This window comes from Tachypleus tridentatus, chromosome 9, assembly GCF_004210375.1.
Source record: "Tachypleus tridentatus isolate NWPU-2018 chromosome 9, ASM421037v1, whole genome shotgun sequence".
Taxonomy (NCBI): Eukaryota; Metazoa; Arthropoda; class Merostomata; order Xiphosura; family Limulidae; genus Tachypleus; species Tachypleus tridentatus.
Window position 1 is genome coordinate 92,813,492 of NC_134833.1, and position 9,326 is coordinate 92,822,817.

Consider the following 9,326-nt stretch of genomic DNA (forward strand, 5'->3'; position numbering starts at 1 on the left):
TATATATTATATAGACATATTAAGCACTTCAACGAACAGCATTAATAAACTAACATTGGACAAGCTACAAAATTAATAAAAAGTAGTTGTTTGTTTCATGCACACTCACCAATTTCCTGTCCCATGAAAAGCTTTACACTAAATATACAAAACGTTACGTGATCAATGAAACCTTAATCAATGGCTAACATAACTTTCACATAAATCTGACATCTCTGGTAAATTATTATGACACATTACAGTTTTTTAATGATAGAGTTAGACAGCAGGACAGTACAGAAAGTACTGCAAAAAATGACAACAAAGGCTTATGAAGTTTAAAACTTAAAAACATGACCACAATATTCAAAGATACCAATGGGCCTGTTGAGCTGATAATTCAAATATTTATCAAGCTTCTCCTTAAATTCCCATAATTAAATGCAATTCAGTATAAAATCTAACCACCTTGTTCTAAAAATAAAACTGTGCAAGTTAAAGATAATTCCTCCCTTCCAAATTTCATACCAGTTAGTGTCTTTCCTGTTCTTCCATCCTTACCATTAAATACAAAAGAATGAAGCATTAATACAAATACATCTCTTAATAATCTTGAACACCATGCTGAAATCCACTCTTATGTTTTGTTTTTCATTTTCAGGAGAAAACAATTTTAAAGATCTTAACCTCTTCTTGTATCACACCCTTTACTTCTTGGGTATCCATACAGTAGCCATCCCTCTAAACCCTTTCAAACAATTCACTGTTTTTCTTAAGATAAGGAGTCCAAGACTAAATACAACAATCCATGTATGATCTAACCACTAATCTATAGAATTAAATAATAACCTCTTTATACTGATATTCAATATTTCTATAAATACAACCTAAAATACTACTTGTCCTACCACCAGTAATCACTCAGTAGCAAACAGGGACAATAACAGAAATACTGGTCTTACAAAACAAGTCAGGTAACACTAATAATATATGCAGAATAAACAAAATCTTACACATACATCATTTATGCTGCCATACAGATACATAAACATATATATAAACTGTGGCAGAATTTTTAATATTGAAGTTAAATTTCCGACACTTTATTGATTTTTGCTGGTAACTCCCATCGGCAAACTTACAATAAGAAGTCAAAATTATCAATACTTTGTACTACTGTTGGGAATGTTTATCTTCTATTTTTGGAACTCTTTTAATCAGGATCTTAAAATAAACTACAAAATCAATTCTTACCAAGCACTATTCGCTTGTAAGCTATAGAGTTGTGAAATGTTTGATAAACATACTGATGAAAAGAGACTTGTAGTAGGTTTTAAATCGATCATAATATCTTGAAAGAAAGGATACTTTAAGGCTATTTTCAACATTTTACACATTACAGACAATATATTTCCCTTTTTCTTGTAAAAAAAAAAACAAACTATAAATGATCCCTGAAAACAATTAAGTGTAATATTTCTACAACTTTTATTTGTCTTTATTTCTATTTAACATTTTATTTTTGCCTTCAATTTTGTTTTTGCAATAAAAAGGAAGGGGTCTAGGTCCTTTGGATCTTCTCCCTGGATTTGCTACTATATCAAATATGAAAGCATTAACACAGTTTAAATGTGATACCAAAAAAATATAATTTATTAAGTATGCTATGGCTGTACCTAACACAAATAATCTTACTTTAACCATCCCACACACAACTTCAATTTGCAGAGTGAGCAGTTGGAAGTAATAAATAAAATTAAACCTTATGACATAACTATAAAGTATAAACAATACGAGAAATATTAAGGCAATAATATAATTTACAGAAATAACAACAGTGGTATATATAACCTTTAAAGTGATGAACAGAAACTAATGTAATTTTATACTGTATTATAATCTATCATGCTGCTTGCATTAACAACAGTAGAGCTTAAAATAATGGGAGGTAAAATTAACAGTAATCAACATATCAAACTTAAAATTACCTTAACAATTAATTAAGAAATTATGCTGTGGATGGGATAACTTTTAAAAAAGTTGTGATATTCCTTTGAACTGTTAGCAAGAAAAGTGTTCAGCTTACAAAAGTGAATGAGTGTGATATTCAAAATGTGGTAGAAGAAATCTTGCTTATTAGAAATGATTATGAGTATATACAAATTTTCTTTATGAAATATTGTAATTTTAAACAAATCACATGAATAAATTGTGAATGCTGTTTTTGTTGATATTTACCTAGATTTTTAACATATTGCAACACTTAATGACAGTGGTGTCTTTATGTAGGAGCTAGAGGGGGCTCAGCCTCAGGAGCTATTGATAATTTTATTCTATGTAAAATTACATGGAACGTAGGGCCCATACAACCTTAAATCCACCACTGCTTAATGCCCTTGGATGTTAGGACTTTGCATCTTCTTACAGATCTTACAAGAACCATTTTTTGTTTAAAGAAGTAATGATTCTGAAGTGTTTAGTGCCTAAACGTTTGTAACACATCAGAAAAAAAAACATATCTAGAGATGCAATAGAATACAGCAATGAGAACTTTATTCATCTATGCTTTAAATGAATTAATGATATAATGAAAATCAAGTAAATTATTTCATACATTGAATGTGAACATATTTAAAACTTAAAAACAAAAAATAAAGGAATTTAACAACTATTTTTACTTTTTAAAATAAAACTAACCACACATTATGTTTGTTTACAAAATACATTCAGTATCAATGTAGAAGGTCAAAATATATTTACATCATATAAAGCAGATGTACATGTCTGTGATGTAAAAATGCATTTTTAAACAGCCTTAAACTGTTTCATATGCTTTCCTGGTCATTCCTACAATGTTACTGATCACAAATAAAATGTAAAACATATTCTTCTTTCAAAGCTGTCAGTTGTTAATAACTCTTCCAATAACATAAGAATTATTACACGAAACAAAGAAATTATTAGAAATTTTGATTGATTGATCCTTACAAAATCAATAAATAAAGAAAAATGTTATTGCTGAAAAAAGTTCAATTTTGAAAGAAACTTTTAAATGTTTTATATACACCAATTACATGCATAGTTTCAATATGGCATGCATATACAGTCAAAAAATTAAACATATGTCACACAAACTGGTAATAATCTTTAATTTTCAGTACATAAAAATCAACACAATAAAATAATAAAAACAAATCTGTTTCAAAAACATTTCTTACAAAATAAATTCATGCTTGCAAATTTGGGAATTTTTGAAGGTTCTAATTAAGCGTAAATAATGCTGCCACATTTCGTAAAACAAAGAGATTAAGAAACATGAAATGTACAGCCTGCAGTACCAAATATTCTCATTTACATACAGATAATTTTGTTCTTACTTATCTTTTTTAAGTTCAAATGACAAGTACCTTCAACTGAACACAATTTTCCAAACGAGGCCTCACTCGTGACCTCTACAATGAAATAATAATCTCTTTGGAATTACATTCAATATTTTTGTACATATACCCCCAAATCCAACCAGCCCTAACAACCCCTTATAGCAGATAGGGATAGCAATACAAAATTTGGTCATATGGAACAAGTGAATTAACACTAATAAGGTTTAAGTGTGATGATAACTATTTTCACAAGATTATTCCAAAAGCAATTCCTTTGTCTCCTTAAGCAAACAGTGATAATAATTCTTTTCAATTCTTTGCTAGCTTATTTTCAAATCTGTATATATTATTTATTAGTCTCAAATTAGTATATACAGAATACAGGAACTCAAAAGAGCACATATAATTTAAAACTAAAGACAGCACAAATACACTGATTATGGGAGTCTTAAATCAGTGTAATTGAATACAAGAAACTCAAACCAGCAGTAAAATACTGCTTATTAGTCTCAAATCAGAATACATGAAACATAGGAACTCAAATAAGCACACACAGTGAATTTAGGACACTTAAAACAGCACAAACTGTTTGTGGGAGTCTCAAATCAATTTCATTGAATGGAAGAAACTAAAATCAGCATAGACTGAATGTATAAGGCTAAAAACAGAACATGTAAATTGCTAAGGTTTCAAGTCAATATACAACAAATGTAGGAAACTTGAATCAGCATAAATACAGGAGATTCAAATGACCAGTGATTTTGGGAGACTAAAAATAGCACATATTGATTGTCAGAGTCTCAAATGAATAAACACTGAATAAAGGAAACTCAAATCACTACATACTAAATGTAGGAAACCAGAATTAGCACAAAATGAATGCAGGAGACAAAACAGCACACAGTGATTGTTGTAGTTCAATCAGTATACATTAAAGTTCAACATTTGTGTACACTAAATGTAGCAAATGATAAACATTGGTATGTGACATAATAAAAATGTAAAATATTCCTGATCCAAAAACCAGCATAGAAGAAATCACATAAACAGAAAAATCTAAAGGTTTTTAGCTATTACTGACCAGTATGCACTTATATTAATTCTTTAAACATAGTTGATATCCAAGTTTTTCTTAAATAAAATGACTTGTCTGTTAACCAAACAAGATGTGCACTTTAGATTGTTATTAATCTAATAACCATTAACCCTTTCACAACAGGTGCTCCTTTAAATGCTTTTCTGTGCAAGTCACTCTGTTACATTTAAAATTTAATTAAACACATTAACTATCAATATTACAATATAAGTTTTAATCCAAAGTTTTATTTTATCTGTGTTTTAAGTCCTCTATTTCAAAACAAACCTTTAAAAACTTCTTAAAACGTAACAAACTTAACTTTGTCACTTAACAAACAAGTTAAAAAATTCTCTTTGGCTCTCTGTATCTTCAGTAGTGCAGTTGTGGTTGAGCAGAGGTGTGACTAGACAAAAAGATGCTTATACAGCCTTTTGACCTGCACACTTTTAATTAATACAGCTAAATCACTTTTTTAAGCTCCTGATAGGTGCTATGCCCACCTTCAACAGATTTGTTTGCACTTTGTAGCTCACATGCAGATGTTACGTACACAACTGTATAATCATTAGAAAGAGATCATTTTACACTCTAATCTAACAATGGTTATTTTGAAATTGGTGTGCAGTTGTTCTTATGTAAATACATGTAGCTGACTGTAGTATTATTGGTTGCCTGATTGACTATATATAGTACTTACAGTTGTACCTGACCTAAATATGTTACAGTTAGAGATACAGTTTAAATTGTACTTAAGCCTACTATTATATTTTAGTTAATTATGTATTGTTTTAAAATACATAAACAAAAGATGTAATTTTTTTTTTAAATATATGTCATACTTTGCAATCATTCTCAAGGTTTATGATATTAAGCTCTGAACAAACCTTTTGCAGAACAGTTGTGCACATCTCCCAAATAAACTGTAATATGCCTCAAGGACACAACTGACTTGTGTTGAGATGAATAGTAAGTGGTAAAGAACAAGAAGGGAAAATGAAACATTAAATATATGTAAAAAAGGAAGAGACCTGAAATCACTAATTTAAAAAGGAAAATATTTAAAGTTATTCTACAAAATATTAATGTGTTTTTTATTTCCTAGTTTTAATTATTTCATTGCATTGTATGCTAATGATAATAGCTAGTTAGTGATATGGTAAAAAAATGAATTTTAGGTTAAACATTTACCTTAAAAAATGGTTATATCCTTTAAGGATGTTCTAGAAATTATGCAAATGAAATATGGAGACTATAAGATGAAGAAAAGTATTTTTATACTTAGATGAAAAATCACCTTACACTCAATGTGCTAACAGTTTGAATGCAACTAAGTACAATAGAAAAGTAACATATTTTTAGTAAAAACAATTATAATAATTTCATTCTTTGTGTACAGGATACTTACAATCTTTAACAAAATCTTACCAGTTTCTGAGAGGATATGTTAAGAATTCTTAGAGTTGCCTCACATACTGCTATTCCAGTGAAACTTATGACCCAATTTCTGCAAACTGAACAAGCCCAAGGTGAAATTATACTTTAACAATTACATTAACAAATTTCAGAAAAATGATTTAAACTTATGAATGAGTAATAAAGATTTTTAATAGATTTTAAAATATCAAAAATGTTAGATACTGTAGCAGACGTTGTAATGAGGCTAAAGAACCTGTCATATAACAGCTAATATAAACATTCTTTGGGAGCTAGCAGACAAGAGTAACAAACTTTCTTAAGTCTCATTAATAAGTCCTAGACCAAACAAAATAACTTCGATAGTTGTAAGGTTTAGAAGAAAACATATTAATCTTAGAGCTGTCAAGCACAATCTGATCCTGACATAAGTAGTAGTTATAAATATAAGATGCTAAGTTCCACTGTTTCAAATTTTGGACAGCAATAATTTTTATGGGCCCAAGAACACTTTTAACTTTGGGTACATATTAACATAAATATACTGCTTACAGAAGTCATATAATCATTTCAAGCAATATTTTTCATGTCATAAATTTTAAGATAAGTTGGGAAATGTAAAACACATTTGCTCTTTATTAAAGGCCTGTTTGCATGATTGTTCATGGTGATTACGCTCTTGAGGTCGTTTAAATCCTTTACCACATTTACTACACTTCTGAGTTTTCTGCCAGATGTGCATGTATAAGTGATGCATTCGAAGAGACTTGGGTGAAGAGAATGTCCTCATGCATATACTACAGAGCCATCTCTGACCAGAGCTTGTATAAACTGCCATAGATGACCACTTGACCCTTCGACCTGAAAAAAATGTTAATATCAACCAATAAACAGAACAGAGATATTCATATTTCATCACAGTACAAACTTTTATGAAACATGTCTATTACTTGTAATCTTTTATTCCCTATTATGAAGAAACTAAGTACTACAAAATGCTTTGTAAAAATGTTAACTGAATACATCTAACCACATTTAACTTCTATCAAAGAGAAAAGTGTTTCTAAATTATTTTCACATATACACATGGTTTCCAGTGTCTCAAAGCAAGATTTTATTCATAGTTTAACAAAAATCTTAATAGCTTCTGATATGAACAATTTTGTCACACCAATCTCATAAATACATAGCAGTGAATTCACTTTTCATATAACAACAGATTTACTTTTTATACTTCATGACAAAATAATGCATACATATATTATTACACAGTAAAGAAGATCATTACAAAATAGATTACAAATGCTAAGAAATGCAACAGTTGGCAATATGTCTACCACAGGTATTTTTTTGTCTGTTGTGTTTTCCAATTTATTATACACATATATTTTTAGGATACTACTACTACTTGGGGTGAATATGATCCACCTGTTTGTTGTTAAAGGATTGTTACATAAATCTAATTCTAATTCAAATGTATTTTACAATTAATAAATAAACACATAATCAAGTGTCAAAACATTGTGCATGATATCCCCAGCAATGAAAATAATTTGAATCTTTACGTACATAAAGAACAACTCTAAAACTGAACACAATATTTCAATAAATTTCCTTCAAAAATTTGTAACTACTCCTATGTAAAAAATTTAATTTACAATTATCAATCTAGCTGAACTTTTTTGTGAAAATTTACACATCTCTATTAAAGAAAATCTGAAAAAGGGCTTCAAAACCAAAACATAACGTGGTTAAAATGAAACTTTTTAAAAGCTAATAATTAAAAAGTATTATGACAATACTGTGAAAACTGCAAAGCAATTTCAAAAACAAATACTATTTAAAAATTTGTACAAGGTAAAACATAAGAAAAACATCCAAGATTTTAATTAAATAACAATAAAATCAAGAATAACAAAAGTCATCTTACACTAAAGAGAAAAGTTGATTCCTCCTTTGGTTTTGAATCTCTATGAAGAATAAAGCCATTTTCTAAACCTGATTAAAAGTGAATCATGGCACAATACATTTCATGACACTTATGAGGAAGATTACTCACCAACAGCCATCTACAGTCTACATACCACAGTCTGATTTTAAGAGTTTACATAATACTTTCAAATTGTGGTGTCTAACATATGTGTGGTGTCAATCAGAGCTTCTTTAGAAAGGCACAAATTCACTTTTACAAAACTTTGTGAATAATTCTTTACAAAAACATACAGTGACTAAATAATTATATATACATGCTTAAACAAGTAAAACAAACACATGGAATATCTTAGTTTTTCTTTTGTCTACACCCAGCGTTTGCAGGACTGCTCATGTTGATTACGATCTTGGGGTCGTTTAAATCCTTTGCCACATTTACAACATTTCTGATTTTTTTGCCAGATATGCATGTACAAGTGATGCATCCGTAGAGAATTTGGTGATGAGAAAGTCCTCATGCATATACTGCACAGCCATCTCTGACCAGAACTCGTATGAACTGCCATAGATGACCACTTGACCCTTCGACCTGAAAATATGTATTGTTATTCAATTAAGGAAAAAAAAGAGAAAGTAAAAAGTAGAAACATGTTGAGAATACATGTGTGCATATGACCATAACAGGAAATGAACACCAGCAATTATTAATATCACAATTATTATATTTGTTCCATTCCATACTTTCTTGACTAACAAATAATTTTCAAATTAATTAACAAATGTAAAACAAAAAAACTGTTGAAGTACACATCTTCTAATATAGTTTCTTTTTACTCGAACAAATACAAAAAAGAATATATATAGCAAACCACAAATTACTTTATTAAAACTAGATCAATCAGCCATTAGACTTTTTCATTACATCAAAGCTATTTTACCATGATACACTTTTATCAATACTGAATCTGTAAAGAGCACCTGATGGAATTCAATAACCTTTCATATCATTCAACCTATAAGCTGGCATCTGATATTTATTATGGTGGAGCACTTTCAAGCATTGAATTTAAACTGGTGAATTGTATCTAATTTTATACATTTCTTGCCCAGATTTTGTTATCTAGGCTGAAATTTACATACTTTTATTAAACAGAACTGATATATCTACAACTTTACAAAAAATATACAATGATCAGTGATCTACAAGTTTTATTGTGTGTTTTATAATCTCCAATGATTTGAACATATGAAAAACTTTTAAGAATTTTAATTCCAGACATGATTCATTTCTGATAAGTGAAAGTTTCTTTGCAATAGTTGAGAGCTATAATGATACATCCAAACTTTTAATCTTTTCATCAGATCAAAGATATTTTCTTATAATACACTCCCATTAACACTCAGTTTGACTGGTTTAACCAGTAAGAGATGCCTCATGTTTATATACTGTATTTTTATATTTCACCATTTGCACTCACCAAAAATTATCTTGATATTATCCTATGTGCTAGGATCTCCTACTTATTTAGCTAATTATATTTCAT

General features: G+C 29.0%; 1 long non-coding RNA gene across 1 annotated transcript in view; it reads right to left on the minus strand.

Moving 5' to 3' along the window:
* Positions 1 to 9,326, minus strand: part of LOC143225763 (uncharacterized) — a 48,362-nt gene that overhangs the window by 30,127 nt on the left and 8,909 nt on the right. The window contains exons 2-3 of the long non-coding RNA XR_013014061.1: positions 7,781 to 8,371; positions 1 to 6,711 (exon numbers count right to left, since the gene is read on the minus strand). The exon at positions 1 to 6,711 is cut by the window's left edge and continues 27,007 nt beyond it. This is a non-coding gene — a long non-coding RNA (uncharacterized LOC143225763). The remainder of the gene's footprint in view (positions 6,712 to 7,780; positions 8,372 to 9,326) is intronic.